We start from the raw sequence: 17,210 nt of genomic DNA, 5'->3' as shown, positions 1-17,210 counted from the left end.
CGGCCTGGCTTGGAGGACCCGACACCGGCATCGCGTGAAGAGGACCCGGAAGACCCGATGGAGGACCCTGAAGACCCGACGGGGGACCTTGAAGACCCGACGGGGACATCGCCGCTACGATGGATGCTAGGATGAGGATACCGCCGAAACAGCCGACGGTGGGATCGCGGACAGAAGAGATGAGACCGCCGATTCAGGTAAGACCACCTGCTGGCATGGGGGAGCAGAAGGGGGCATAACGGGCAGCACGGGGGCTTGTGGTGCAGCAGGCAAAACTAAAGATGGTTGAATTTGCGAGGAACCCTGGCCCAAAAATGATTGAAGGCCCGAAACGGGCCCTACTACTGCCACACTGTCCAGGCCCGTGTGGGATTGAGCACCCAAAACAGGGCCTGAGTGGGCCACAGGGGACGCCAAAGGGGGGTTTTGGGCAACTGGAGAATCTGTTGAATGAAATACTTGAAGGGCCAAATAGGGGCCTGAGGTTGCGGTTGCTACGTGGGCCTGAATTGCATCAGCAGGGGCTGTGGTTGCCACGTGGGCCTTGCTGTTGTAGAGACCACGGTATCCGAATAGGCCTCAGCCTGAACATGCGGCCTGGCCGAGGGGGAACTTAAAGCCTGAGGCCTAGCTGAAGCCTGCAAAGCATGAGTTTGGAGACAGGCCGATATTTCATCAGGCCTAGCCATTGCAACTGATGCATAGGCTGAATCATCTCCTTCATCCCCTTCACTAGCTGCATGTATATCTAACCTACTAACTGTGTGACTAATCTGTTTTTTCTGTTTTCTAGTAGCACTAGGCCTAGCCTCTGTAGTGTACTGTGTAGGTGGTATTATGTCATCTAGCTCTTCAATATTATCTAGTGCACTTATCTGTTTTTTCTGTTTGTCTGATCCAGGTTTTTCAAACACCAACTCGTGGAAGCGCTGTGGAGGGAGTTTGGATCATCTGGATCACTGCATTGTTCACAGAAATCAAGAATTACCCTGAACAATAACAGAAAGAACTCGTCTGCACTGGATTCCAGGAAGAAGAGGGCCAGGAAGCTGATGATCCCCACTTTTAAGGTGAGTAGTGGGCCCCTCCCTTGCATGCAACATTGTTGCAACTAACCTCCCTAGCCAGCCCTCTTCTCCTATCTCTCCCTTCAGCTTTAACCCTTAGCTTTACTCCAGGCCCAATTGTGCCCTACACTGCCTTTTTCTGTTTATACATTGTTTACATACAGTATAATAAGTGAAGTGACAGCACATTAGTGGCTGAGTCAGTCACTGTCAGATCCAGACCACTCTGGTCCGCTGGCTCTGTGGGGGAAGTTGCAAGCTTCCAGCAGCATCATCTCATCATTCACAAAGACACAGAACCGGTCAGGTGCAACATTCAAGGTAGGACAAGTGCATCCTTTCCTAACTTTCTTCCCACTTATGCCACAATTGTGCATAAGCACTGGTTGCAGGCAGGTAGGCAGGCTTAGTAAAGTCAGCGGCAATGCTAGTAGGTTGATACGTTAATCAGTAATGCTACTACTGTGGGGGGACGTCATTGCATTCTCGGACCCAGGTAGCACAATATTTTGAGCCGGCCCTGTACATACATATTCAGACATGTGTACGTATGTATCTCTATGTTAAATGCCTTTGTTTTATAACATGTCTTTAAGCCCTTATTAGTGATGTCGCGAACAGAAAAATTTGGGTTCGCGAACAGCGAACGCGAACTTCCGCAAATGTTTGCGAACCCGGCGAACCGCCATAGACTTCAATAGGCAGGCGAATTTTAAAACCCACAGGGACTCTTTCTGGCCACAATAGTGATGGAAAAGTTGTTTCAAGGGGACTAACACCTGGACTGTGGCATGCCGGAGGGGTATCCATGGCAAAACTCCCATGGAAAATTACTTAGTTAATGCAGAGTCTGGTTTTAATCCATAAAGGGCATAAATCACCTAACATTCCTAAATTGTTTGGAATAACGTGCTTTAAAACATCAGGTCTGATGTTGTATCGATCAGGTAGTGTAAGGGTTATGCCCGCTTCACAGTGCGCAGTGTAGGTGATATACCTGACCTGACCATGCTTTGCAGACCAGGTATCAGTGGTCAGATTGACCCTTGCCCCAACACTGTGTGCCAGACATGCCATTATAGCAGACTATATGGCTTTGGCGTTGCTTTTTGGTAATTAGAAGGCTGCTAAATGCCACTGCGCACCACACGTGTTTTATGCCCAGCAGTGAAGGGGTTAATTATGGAGCATGTAGGCAGCTTGTAGAGTTAATTTTAGCTTAAGTGTAGTAGTGTAGTAGACAACCCAAAGTATTGATCTAGGCCCATTTTGGTATATTTAATGCCACCATTTCACCGCCAAATACGATCAAATAAAAAGAATTGTTCACTTTTTCACAAACTTTAGGTTTCTCACAGAAATTATTTACAAACAACTTATGCAATTATGGCACAAATGGTTGTAAATGCTTCTCTGGGATCCCCTTTGTTCAGAAATAGCAGACTTATATGGCTTTGGCGTTGCTTTTTGGTAATTAGAAGGCTGCTAAATGCCACTGCGCACCACACGTGTTTTATGCCCAGCAGTTAAGGGGTTAATTAGAGAGCATGTAGGGAGCTTGTAGAGTTAATTTTAGCTTAAGTGTAGTGTAGTAGACAACCCAAAGTATTGATCTAGGCCCATTTTGGTATATTTCATGCACCATTTCACCGCCAAATGCGATCAAATTTAAAAAAACTTTTTTTTTAGGTTTCTCACTGAAATTATTTACAAACAGCTTGTGCAATTATGGCACAAATGGTTGTAAATGCTTCCCTGGGATCCCCTTTGTTCAGAAATAGCAGATATATATGACTTTGGCTTTCTGGTAATTAGAAGGCCGCTAAATGCTGCTGCGCATCACACGTGTATTATGGCTAGCAGTGAAGGGGTTAATTAGGTAGTTTATAGGGAGCTTGCAGGGTTAATTTTAGCTTTAGTGTAGAGATCAGCCTCCCACCTGACACATCAGGCCCCCTGATCCCTCCCAAACAGCTCCCTTCCCTCACCCACCTAGGCCCATTTTGGTATATTTCATGCACCATTTCACCGCCAAATGCGATCAAATTTAAAAAAACTTTTTTTTTAGGTTTCTCACTGAAATTATTTACAAACAGCTTGTGCAATTATGGCACAAATGGTTGTAAATGCTTCCCTGGGATCCCCTTTGTTCAGAAATAGCAGATATATATGACTTTGGCTTTCTGGTAATTAGAAGGCCGCTAAATGCTGCTGCGCATCACACGTGTATTATGGCTAGCAGTGAAGGGGTTAATTAGGTAGTTTATAGGGAGCTTGCAGGGTTAATTTTAGCTTTAGTGTAGAGATCAGCCTCCCACCTGACACATCAGGCCCCCTGATCCCTCCCAAACAGCTCCCTTCCCTCACCCACCCCACCCCACCCCACAATTGTCCCCGCCATCTTAAGTACTGGCAGAAAGTCTGCCAGTACTAAAATAAAAGGTTTTTAATTTTTTTAGCATATTTACATATGCTGTGGTTTAGCATCCCCCCTTAGCTCCCAACCTCCCTGGTCCCCCCCAAAACAGCTCTCTAACCCTCCCTATCTGCCTTATTGGCGGCCATCTTGGGTACTGGCAGCTGTCTGCTATTATTTCACAGTCAAAAAAGTGTTGTTTTTTTTAAATGTACACTACTGTTACACCAGATATGAGTGGTGGCACTGGGCAAGTGGGCACAGTATACGCTGTGAGCCTGACACACACGCTGGCAGGCAGGCAACTGCAATTAGATTACACAGGGAAAAAAAAAAAGCAGACTGATGTTCTAGCCCTAAAAAGGGCTTTTTGGGGTGCTGTCCTTACAGCAGAGATCAGATGAGTTCTTCAGGACTGTAGTGAACACTGAATACTTTAGCCTAGCTATCGATTTCCCTATTAAATCAGCAGCAGCTACACTGTCCCTCCTCTCACTAAGAATGCAGCTTCCGAATGAATCTAAAATGGATGCTGTCAAGGAGGTGGGAGGGTCTGGGAGGGAGGGTCTGCTGCTGATTGGCTGGAATGTGTCTTCTGACTGTGAGGTACAGGGTCAAAGTTTACTCAATAATGACGAATAGGGGGCGGACCGAACATCGCATATGTTCGCGGTCCGCAGAGAACGCGAACATGCTATGTTCGCCGGGAACTATTCGCCGGTGAACTATTCGCGACATTACTAGCCCTTATACATTTTTATTACATTTTATTTTATCATTTTTATTAGACAGTTTTATTATGTAACTGTAGTTTTCAATATAATTTTGATGTGTTTCGTGCAACCTTTTATTTGAGCATAACAGATAACCTGAGCTCTGAAGTTGCACTATCCTGTGCGCTCAATCAAATAATACGCACGCTACTTCCGACATGTGCAAAGACCCACGATAAACCCCTTTTTACTCATGCTCAGCAGTTAGTAATCTAGTTTTATGTGTGCAATTCTGTTAATCTCTTATTGATTATCAGTGAGAGTGTTTTAGTCAGTTACAGTAAAGTGACAAATACATTCATGTTCAAAACAGAATTTTACAGAAACATTTTCTAGGGAATAATCAGTCTTTAAAAGGGCTAGATGTAAAATCTTCACACAGTAGCTTTGCATTTTTGAATAAGGAACAATGATATATCATCATTTTTTTTCTTGCTTGCTTCAAAGGTTTTATTAAAGATTCAGCAAAATCTGTACTGTTTATCTGCAAGAATGGTTTAACATTGCTAGGACAAACTCCAGCCCAGAATGCAATGTGATGAACACACCTGTGCTTATTCTCTACGTTTTCGAATGTGTATATTCATTTTTTCCTTAAAATTTGATGCTACTTAAATGTTTAAGTATAGGAAATAAATATCATCATGCCAGCATTGCATATTTCAAAGAAGTTGTCTTCAGTTAATGTAGACTCTTTTTGTGTACATGAAACCTACTTTAGTTTTAAATTAGACAGACAGAAAGAGAATCACACACAGTGAAGAGGCAAAATGAAAATGGACAATAACTCAGAATAAAATAATGATAAATCTTATACTTGTTGATATTAATAGTGACAGAGTAGTAGCATAATGCCAAATATATACTGTATTTAAAATCCACTATAACATAATCACAACAGCATTCTATGATCAGAAGATTACAGACAGGGTCTACAAGTGCTTGGTCCTGTACCGCACTTTCCTATCGCAATACGGGACAGGGAATCCCAGCTGATCTGAAAGGACTCTGAATCATGACTTTTTACCTGCTTTACCATCTTCCATATAACACTTTATTAGTGTGATTTCAGATGTATTGGGCTTGACCTAGAAGAGCCTACCTCCCCTATTTGATGCTATACCACAAGACTATGTTTGTGTGGATAAGTGCCTTTATGAGCCTGTGATAACCACCAGCTGACAGAGTTGTGTGCCGAGGGGATAGCTATCTGGATAGCTACAAAAGATCCAGCAAGTGTTTGTGGCACTTCTCAAGTGCTCTATACTCTGTGAGTATGATATTGTCTGTGTGCATTTATACCATACACCACTGATTCTGCACTATTGTGGCACCTTCTTCTTTTCCATTTTTCTTTACAACAGCATTCTATGCCTGTTACTATAATGTGCTGCTGGTAGCAGTCCATGCACTAACCTATTTACAAACCAAGTGCTTCATCAGCTTCAGTGCATCCTGAGTTAGCCTCCCCCACTATATAAACTTTGACCTTCATTTGACCATAACCTGATTACAAATAATAACTGTCAGTAATTATAGCTGCAGAATATCTAAAATCAGCTAAAGTTGTATGTACAAGCTAGAACCAAATTGGAGGGATAACTCCCCTTAGAAGTGTTCGTTACTAGCAAAGCTGAATTTTAGAGCAGGCTTACTATTAAGGAACAATGGTACAGGGGACAGTTTGTAATGAGTCCTGCGGAAGTACGGCTGGGGTGTCACGAGCAACAACAAAAATGCAGAAAGTTCTGCAGAAATCAGTAGCTGAATTGTGGACAGGTGGGAGTGCAGAGTGCATCAGGATAAGGCTTATGTCTAAGACTGTCTGACTAGGAGTCAAAACTGAAGAATTAGATGAAGCAAATCTAGGAACTTGGCCAAAATCAGGTACTTTCAAGTAATACAAGTTTGCAGAAGCGCAGAACAAAGTATACAGGACACGAGTCTTGTACCTTTAATTAGTGCATAACTATACACAAGACAAGACAGTAACTTTTACCTAGATTTTAGTTTTGTACTTTTAAGCAGTCTAAGGTTGCAGCAGTAATTCAGGGAGAATACAGAAGACAAGCAAGTAAGTTTTCCCGGGTCTTGTACTTTTAATCTGGTCACAAGTTAGGGACAGATAAAGGATCAGAAGCAAGATGAAAAATTAAACACTAGGAAAGTCGCATTACAGTTAAAGGGACAGTAAAATCAAACTTAATCTTTCATGATTCAGATAGGACATGAAATTGTAAACAGATTTCAAAAGTATTTTTATCATAAAATGTGCTTCGTTCTCTTGGTATTCTTTGTTGAAGGCTAAATCTACGGCTCATAGGCTAATTTCTAAGCCCTTGAAGGCCGCCTCAGTGCATTTTATTAGCTTGTCATAGCTAGGCAGTGCTAGTTCATGTGTGTCATATAGATTACATTGTGCTCACTCCAGTAGAGTTATGCATAAGTCAGCACTAATTGGCTGAAATGCAAGTTTGTATGAAATAAGGGGACAGTCTGCAGAGGCTTAGATAGAAGGTAATCACAGAGGTAAAATGTGTATTAATATAACAGTGTTGGTTACACAAAACTGGGGAATGGGTAATAAAGGGATTATCTATCTTTTTAAATAATAAAAAAATTCAAGCAGGGGGCGTGTCCAGGCAGCACTGGGAGAGGATGCAAAATTTGAGATCTCTAACCTGAGACTCTAACTTTCTCACATTTCATGAATATTAGTTGGCACTTGATATAAAATATTATTCAGCCACCTGAATGAATACTTGTGGATTACAAAAATACCAAGATCGGGGATAATAATCACGTCTATACTTGGATCCAGGCTATAGAGGCCTTGTGGCGCAGGTTCCTTGCCGCCCTCTCCCGTTACACTGCATATAACAATTAACTCTGGGGGCGATCTTATAACCAGTTTTTAACGATGCCTTATGTGGAGGAGACTCATGAGCTCTTATATATTTTACTACAAGACTAGATCGACAAATGGATAATTGTTTCTCTGACCTAGCAGCTACAGTGCAAGCGGCTATGCGGGTAGTGGCCAGCTATACAATAGATAACACAGATTCAAGGGTCATGCCAGAAGAGCAAGCTACGGAATCCTTACTAATTCGCCTATTACCGCTCGCATGACAAGAGGATTTGCAGATACAGAAACAGCCGGGAGCGAGATAGCAGTGTCGAACAAGATTCCACTGAATATGAACTCTCAACAGTTGCTCAGCACCAACTTTCACTTACCAACATCTGAGGCGCATCTCATATATTTGGCTCTAGAGCTGGGAGAAGACACAGATAGTTACTCTGAGCCACACACAAATGCACAACAGAGTTGGAGATCGGAAAGGAGCTCCCTTGCGTTGCAGCTGATCAAGAAGAGACCTGACACAGTAGGTGATCCGACAAGACCTGTTATTCCTCCACCGATCACCCCAGAGCCCTCTCGCACCTGTTTTCTCATGAAGACGTCTAGTTCTACTAGGTCAACCTCCACATCTGCAGCGGACTTGCTCATTGGTCACCACAGGTATGAGACTCTTGTTTGCTGCAGGAGAGGCGTCAGTTAGAAGCTCTCAGAGCTTTTGGAGAGATGCTGCAGCCTGGAACGCCTATTAATAGTTAGTTTAGACACCCTTGTTGAGCACAGCCCCTAAGACTTGCATCTATGAACCCCGTTTTCCCCTTTCATATTTTGAGACATTGGCGTTAGAGGGTTAGCCCTGGTGCATGATAAATTTTGAACAAGGACTGTAACCTGATGATCACCCGGCTTGTCCTTTATTTTGAAAACCCTCCTGACCATTTCTAACTGTGCTGCATGCTTTTTTCTTGAGTATACATATTCCTATTGTTAGCTAACTATAGTATATCTGAGTATGACATAGAGGTTATCTGAACTACTTAGCCGGCTAGGAACATAAAACTACTGCTGTAACCTTTGTCTTTCCTAATAGCATATATCTGCAGCATGTTTCTCATAGCCTATAGAGGGTTTTCTAACTAGCATACTGAGTTTTGGGGATTAAGGGATGTAAATTACATTAGATTGTATGTCTTTTCTAACTGACTGTCCAGGTTATTACTATGCAGGCTAAAGGGACCTATTTAGTTCTCATGATGGGATTGTAAACATAGGAGTAATAAGCATGGTTAAATGTTGATTTTTAGGGTTTTATATTTTAATATGTTATATATTGTTCCCTCTCTGTGTATATTAGTAATGGAAACCATAGTTTATCTTAATGTGTTGAAGAACCCTAACTTTTAGTGAGTGCTAAACATGACACCCTGCACTACCTTCAGAGAATAGATATTTAGAGGTTTCAACTGTCTCATAGAGGTATAAATGCAGTTTTACATACATTTCTTACTGCACATTGTCCAAAAGTTAATAACTGCCTACATTTTCCATTACACCAGGATGATTGTGCACATTGGTTGGCCTCCAAGACCTGAGGATATAAGGGGAAGTCATTAGGTCACTCAGAACTCTTATTTATCTCTAGCTCTTCTATATATAATCTCACATACTCGCAGGAATCGGGCTATGGCTCCTTCTGCTATCTGAACTTCCTGGGTGTGGAATATCTCAAATCCCCTACACAGTTAGTGCTCCTGATAGGCCCACGTTGCGCATTGCCTCAGATCATTAAACCTCTTATGAAGAAGCCAGACCTGCAGGCATCCTCATATAATTGTACCTGAACTGTATCCCTTCAGAGTCTGATTGTTTTTAGATTATGTTGATACGCAGTCTTGCACACATATAAAGCCTCTGAACTCACTCATCTCTTTAGGGTTCTTAGCCTGTCACACAGTAATCAACCACCTCTCTTGTGAATGTCTTACATTATGAGCCATATAGCTAGTAGCTCATCATCGTAAGCCATGATCCTCTCTTAGTCTGCTTTTGTTGACACAGGCCTATTGTACCCTATCTCTAAAATCCATTACCTCCTACCTAACATAGTTCCATGCCCCCTTCTCACACTACTTTCTAATACTGATATTATATTTCCTACAAACTATATTCAATGTTAGCCACTAACATTGTACCGATGAGGACTCATTTTATGACATGTAGATAATAGGTGAGCACCATGCAGAATGTTGGCTTAGACCTCTATATGCCCTCTAAATTAGTGTATTCCCTGGATGTGTCTTAGCCCTCTCTCTATACATATTTCTAGCTTTCTGTAGGCTCTAAGAGTGACCTGCTTATTAATTTACCCTATTATATTTATCACAATACCATTAGAACCCCCTGGACGTGCCCTCCTCCCCTTCCCCCTCACTCACGAGCAGCTCTTGCCCGCTGCTATCCCCCCAAACTTCTTTTTTCTTGGATCTTATTCTCATTCTAAATGGCCATCTTACTAAAAAAGAGATTCCATTATCAGTCCATTTACTCACTCCTCGGTTGACATTCTTAGTAATAAAGCACATACTATCATATACCTAGTCACTCACGATCCCTCCCAACGGAGTCATTGCAGACATAGATATCTTAGGTGCCCAAACTTGTTATATAGTTTTATGTCATATGTCAGCATGTACATTTTGTGTTTTTCTTTATATTCTCCGTTTTTGTAAATGGACAAAGGTTAATTATTGTATTGCCTAAAATCTAAATAAAAAAATATGTTAAAAAAAAAAATTCAAGCAGACTGTCCCTTTAAAGACATAAATGTAGGGATTATCTATCTTTTTAAATAATAAAAAAATGAAAGCAGACTGTCCCTTTAAAGAGATAAATGTAGCCAGAGGACCCCTTGGAACACTTGAAGTGTTGTCCAGCCTTGATCCTTATGTGTCTTGTGTAAGGTAGCGTTGTACCTTTGCCTTTGCAGAGCTTTACACAGTGGTTCACACAGATTTTTTTTTAAACAGATTTTTAAAGTAGAGAGGACATTGGAATACATCAGACAACTGTGTTTTTTTGGCATGTTTTTTAAAATGGTTTCTACTGTTGCAATTGCATACAATTTATGTACTTGGGCTCTTGAGCAAAAGTTCAGAGTTCAAATAACCCACTGTTAATAACATTCTACACTAAAATGCATTGTGCCCAACAGATAAACGTTTAAGGTCAAATATTTTAAGTGACTTTATGGGATGTTTATTGCTTATAGCTAAACTATGTTCCTATGTTTTACTGTGGAAACCTGTCAGATATATTGTATTTGGTGTCTGCATTTAGCCATCAATGAGCAAGTGCTACCCAGTTGCTGAACCAACGATGGGCCGGCTTGTAAGCTTACATTCCTGCTTTTTCAAATAAAGATACCAAGAGAACAAAGTAAATTTAATAATAGGAGTAAATTAAAATTGCATGCTCTATGTGAATCATGAAAGAAAAATTGGGTTCAGTATCCCTTTAAAATTGTCTACCTAATGTATTCAAATCCATTAAAACACTTTTTAAATTATTTTTTTAATACTTTTTAGCTGTATAAAAATCAATAGCATTACCCTCTTTAGCAAAAAAAGCACTTTAGTTTATTTCACTTTGTAAATCTGTGCTTTTTTTAACATTCTTTTGAATACAATAAAATTGTTGATCATGTTTAGACTACATTTGTATAAACACAATAATATAAAACATGCACACAAATGAAATATGATCAGCATAATGTTAATTTACACTTGCAATTAACCTTTTTTTCATTATAGTAATACTAATTATAAAATGATGCTTAATATTATGGAGTCAATTTCACATGTTTGTTTGTTATTATTAGTTAATTGCACAAAAATGCTTTCAACACATTATTCAAACATCACCAACAATGAATTAATTAATTGCCATGTTTTCCTTTCATGTTGATAGCTTGGATATGTGGTTGGCAGTGGCTCTATGACCAGGTTTATGAACTTTTGGGGTAATGTATAGAAAGGTGCTGGAATCAGATCTGATTTGGGTAACAATCTAGGTTTTAGAGGGCCAGTGGTTTGATGCAATCTGGGAATGTGGCAAACAAAGGGGCTGCTGGGCAGTGAGTGTGATGTGTATATGAGTTTGACAGATTGGCTGCAGGGCACGGGGACCTTACCTGAAGTCTGATATGTGTATGGGTCTGATCTGAGGGGGTATGTGTGTTAAAGGATTTAAGGGGGGTTGCAGGACCAGAAGTCTAATCTTGATTCTCAAAAGGGGATTTGACTCCTAAGCAAGACATGTCTGGCATGTGACATAATATAACAAGTATTCATTATCATTATTTTCTTCTTTGATTTTTGGTAAAAGGTATTTCAGCAAACCACCTGCCTTAGAGTGCACGTTTTATGTGTCTTTCTTTAGACCTAAAGTGGGTTGAAAACAATTGAGTCACTTTTTATTTTTATTTTGCTGTACCTCTTGAATTCCCAGTGTTGTAAAACTAATTTTTCCCCTAATGTATAATTAATAACTGTTATTCAACTTTCTTTCTATCTATCTATCTATCTATTTATCTGTCTCCCTCTAAATCAATCAATCTGTTTCCTTTTGCTGTTATCAATGTGGATAGCTAGATTAGTATAGGGCTTTTACAAAACATTTACACCTAAATAAATATATATAATATTTCTATATGAATTAACTGTTGCAATGATTACGGCTAATCATCATGTTAAACATTTTTTCTATATTGCAAAAAAATGGAATTGGAAAAATGTCCAAAACCTTCATTGAGCCTGCTTGAGTGCAAAACAGGACTGTACACAGGCTGTGCTCTCTGTATCTCCAATAAATATTTTTCACTATTGTCACAACCTTGACAGAAGCAGGCATTAAACTGCTTCAACAGAAGCATATATTGGGAACTAATAAATTACTTATTGTAATAGATATAGCTTCAGGGCTTTAATAAACTAGAAATCTCCGTACATGTCTGCTGGAATCTTGTGTTGCAAGCAAGACCTTCAATAGAAGCTGGAATACTAAAACAGAACGGTCTAAGCAATAATGTTGACTCATTTTTTTCCACCTCTTTGCAATTTTTATAAACTTCTTGCAAAATTGACTTTATATTATATTTTAATGTTGCATTTGGAGGATTTTAATATCATTCCAAATATTAGCATTGCTTTAGGCATTGCATTGATAAGAAATACTTTAATGCCCTCTAGTGGACTAGATAGAAGTAAAAATCTTCTGAATTTATATGTATAGTTTAATACACAGAGTTTGATGATGATATTAAACAACAAAAAATAGCTACATAAAGAACTGTACAGAACATTTTAGCTGAGTTACATTAAGCTGGGTTGTATGTTTTAACCCATAAATATCAACATCAACAATAAATTACTTATAAAAGTGTATTTAAGTTCTGCACTGATTGGGTAAAAAAAGTAAAAAGTATTTTGTCATTTAAGATATAAGAAGAACAAACTAAATTAGCTGAATTAACGGAGGCTAGGGACAACCTTAATACATTTTTGACTGACCTCTAAAGCCAAGTTTTTTTGCTGAATCCAATAAAGCAGGACGTATGCTAACTAGATCACTAAAGAAACAAAGGCTTAATTCATATACCCAATCCATTAAACACCATACCGGGAAAATTTACACTAAAAATGAAGATATAGCCAATAGTTTCGTCTCATACTACTCTTCACTATATAACCTTCAAAATGTAGATAAGCAGGAAAGACGTGACAAAATGAAGTCATATCTCGATTCCATCGATGTTCCCATGGTTCAAGGTGATGACTTAAATACCTTAGATTCCCCAATAACGATACAAGAGCTAATAAACACAATCAAATCCCTACCTTCGGGCAAGTTGCCTGGTCCAGATGGCCTCCCTGCAAAATTTTATCAGTTACTTATAGGAAATGTTAGTCCCCACTTATATGAATTATATGAATTAGTTCCATTGCGGAATTGAAGACAAGCTACATAAAAACATAGCCATATTCCTCCTAACAGAATCATCCCAGGTAAAGGACAGAATTATTCTGAGGGACACGTTGGGCCCCCCGGTTCATAATTGGTTTTCCTATTTTCAAATACGACAAGCGATACTTGACTGTCCACGCAAAACGACTGCCTTCGCCCACTTAATCCTTTTGAACGACTATGCATAAACCTTGACATTCGCAAAGCTCACCTTTCCATCTCATATAAGATGCTTAGGAGCTCAGCTCCTTATAAAACACCTACTTACACCTCCAAGTGGGAAATGGAGCTTCAGACCCAGTTCTCAAGCGACACCTGGAAAAGAGGCTTTCGCCTGACTCACTTTTCTTCTGTCTCCTTAGCCTTGGCTGAGTTAAACTATAAAATTATCTCACGCTGGTATATTACCCCCCAGAGACTGTATGAGATATTTCCAGAGGCTAACTCTAGCTGTTGGAGACGTTGCGGTGAGATTGGTACACTTTCTCACCTATGGTGGTCATGACCCAAGCAGTCGGCATTTTGGTCAGCTAGAGCACTGCATCAATCTCACGCTGAGCACACAAATTACCCTTTCAGCCCCTATGATCTTACTTAATCATGCTCCTACCATGAGATGTGCATATCTCAAAAAATTATTACAATTAATGCTCACTTGCGCTAAGCGTCTCATACCTAGACTCTGGAAGCTACAGCATCCCCCTAGATTCCAGCAATGGGAGGCCGAATTAAACCATGTCTTATGCTTAGAAAAAAGACACTTTTGTTTGTTTATTTGGGAACAAAGAGCAAGTTAGATGTATAATATTATTGTGATAGGTGTTTATGGAAAAATAACTGTAACTTATGCAGAGAGGTTTTCCCCACACCCAACACTTTTCCTAATATGTCCCCCTTTAATTCTATTTTATTTTCTATATACTAGGGTAATATGTATCAATATTTACCTCATTTATCTGACTTTGACCCCCCCCCCCCTTAAAATCTATATTCTGTTAATTAATATGAACGTATAATGTACTGTAATCTTGAGATCTTTTGTTTTCTTTTGCCTTGTGGACCAATTGTGTGTTTTCTCTCGCTGTTACTGAATATGTAAAATTGTTAATAAAAATTATTTTACGTCAAAAAAAAAAAAAAAAGAGCAAACTAATTTGAATGTGACTACCTCAAATTTCTTAACTGAAATTATTATTATTAATAATAAATAAAAATAATAATAATCTAAAGAATGTTAGAACCCAAATATCACTGCATTGGCTGTAAACAGTAGCAGAAGGAGGAACACCATAATTCAGTGGGATGCAAGAAGCACCCCCATATAACTGAAACTGATATATAAATACATTCTCACACACATACATCTTTGACCCTTTCCCAGTCCCACCACTTGTAACATAAATATCCTTTTAATTGTGCGATGAAACTTTTTTTCCCTGAATAAACCTTTGCTTCATAAGTTATACGTCTAAATATACCTTAGATAATTTAGTTTCATAGAATTTTGAGGTGTTTTCTTATGCAAACTAGCAAGCAATAATAGTTTCCCTTAAGGTCTCAGGAAGCAGTACATTTTTAAGCGGTATATAGGCTTGTGCTTGAGTATGTTATACAAGCATGCTCAGATGATTTGGTTAAAATATATAACCATCCACTTGCAATACCAGATTGTGTTATGGGATTAAGGGCTTTTAGGCTTGAACTGTTGTCTGTTTTTGTATCTGGACCCAATAAAAAAAAAGGTTATTTTACTTCTGAGACTGGGCTTGCTTTACTTCATAAATAACTAAGGGATTGGCCGACCCTGGTTATGCTTGTAAATGGAGGAATGCTGTCTAGACTCTTGTTTCAAGGACCACTTGTAATCTAACCCAATATTATTTAGAATCTGCAGGATGTTTTTGCTGTAAATTATTTGAACATTGATTGAAGACAATTATCAGAATGATCAATTTTGGGTCAAGGTTAATAAAACTTCAAAACTACAATTAGGTCAAGCTTTGAACAAAATGATTCTCAGTCCATGTATGTAATGTTTTATTGAATATTTATGCAACGTTATGTTGAGAATATTTATAGTAACAAACAAAAAAGGAAAATAAAAAGAAGAATTATATAGTAACAAAAAAATTCAAACAACTAGCCATTGCAAAAGTAAAGTAAAATAAGATGCAGCAGCAAACACTGATGAATAAACCTTGTCCACTTTGCTGATAGCTGGATACCAGCTGGCTGAAGCACACATACCCTTTTTATTATTTTCTTTGTATTATTTTTACACCTTCTTTTACTTTGTATTTCACTACTGGTTCAGTACTCCCACCTGATGTCGGGGTATCCAGCTATTGGCAAGAAAAGGGATAGGCACCAGTTTATTCAGCTGTAATTGAGGTTACATTTGATATTCTTTTTCTTTTGCAATGGTTCAGTCTTTGCATTGTTTTACTATTTTGATAAACATACATGTTTTTGTAGCATTTTGTGCTGTTTATTTGTTTGTTTCCAACTGCTGTTTTTTTGTTTTGTTTTTAATCCCCCTAATAAAGCTACATTTTAATGTTGAAAGTGTACATAAAATACATAATTCTTCTTTTCTTTTTTTATTATTATTATAGTTATATACAGTATGTATGGTGCATCAGGGTGGCATAATCTGATTTCACCCTGCTCATCTAGATTTTTGATCATTTCATAGTGCCATAGTGAGAGACATCAAGGTGTGAGAGACTTGCCAACTCATTAAGAGTCAGATTCAAATAATTCCAAACAAGATCACTCTTGCATATAAACTGATGCTGCTTAGTAATAATCTATTATTCTTACAGCTCCACAAGCATGCATACTGTTTCTTATTTATGTATGCAAATATCTGATATATTTTAAAAGGTTTTAAACCTTGACAGACTTCATGCAAAGCAGCTGTGCTATGCCTAGTTATCAAAATGGTTGTGTTTTATGACCATTATGTTCAGATGTACAGCTGCATTTGTGTTATACTAATCAAATGCTTTGTAAACTACAAATTATTTTAACAAAGTATATGTAAATCCCCTGCTTATCATATAATAGTTCAGTTGTGTTCTTCTGTTTAAATCTAATAATCCTTCTACCTTATCAGACAACATGATTCCCCTAAAGATAACAAATTAATTAGTTTACCTTTACCAGATCCATCCATATTGGAGTTCCTTAACCAAATATCAAGTATTTCCGAACATTAACAACTTGAAAAAAATCCTTTATTCTAAAACCAGAAATGCAATGAATACCAAAAAGGCAATGAAAAACACTAAAAAGAGAGCTTTAAAAAATAGTAACAACTAAAACTGCAGTACTCAGATCTTAGGTAATTCACTACTTATGTTAGCAATGAATAACTACTGGAATCCCACCATCTTATATAAACTTTCCCCTATACAATTTGTTTTACCACCAATTTAAGCTCAAAGCATGTTGTCAAATTTTCTTATTTTTATCAATTTAAATAAAAAAAAGTTAAAACCTCCACCTGACTCCAAATCAAAGATATCAACAAACCTAACTTACTCCACTCCTCAGTTCATTTAAACAATGCATCTAAGCTGTCACCCTCTGCACTCCCCATCCATTAGTGCATGGGGCCCTTTTTGACTTATTACCAAGTACCCCAAAAAGATTTTAAATTGAACTTTAGTTTTGTGCCTCTTTGGAAGACACATTATGGAGAAATGCCATAAAACAGATACAAATGCTACATGCTCAATTAATTAAAGTTAAAAATGAATAATACATACTTTACACTATTAAAAAATAGACAAATCAATAACATAACAAATATACATGTCCACTATACAGAAAATGCAAAAAAAAAAAAAAGAAAAAAAAGCATATGATTTTGTGTTATGTTTGGAAGGTAAAGATTTTAAACTTCATGTGGTATTAACGGCAGAAGAATTTTAGGTAGACGTGGGGGAAATGTTGGGGTTCGGCATTTATTTGCTAAACAAATGCCGAATATGGCATTTGTTTTGGTGCTGGATATATCAGTGTGGAAGCGCATCACACAAAGATCTGGATTTGCACAGATCACT

This window comes from Bombina bombina, chromosome 6 (genome assembly GCF_027579735.1).
Source record: "Bombina bombina isolate aBomBom1 chromosome 6, aBomBom1.pri, whole genome shotgun sequence".
Lineage (NCBI taxonomy): Eukaryota > Metazoa > Chordata > Amphibia > Anura > Bombinatoridae > Bombina > Bombina bombina.
Note: the sequence above shows the minus strand (reverse complement) of the source record.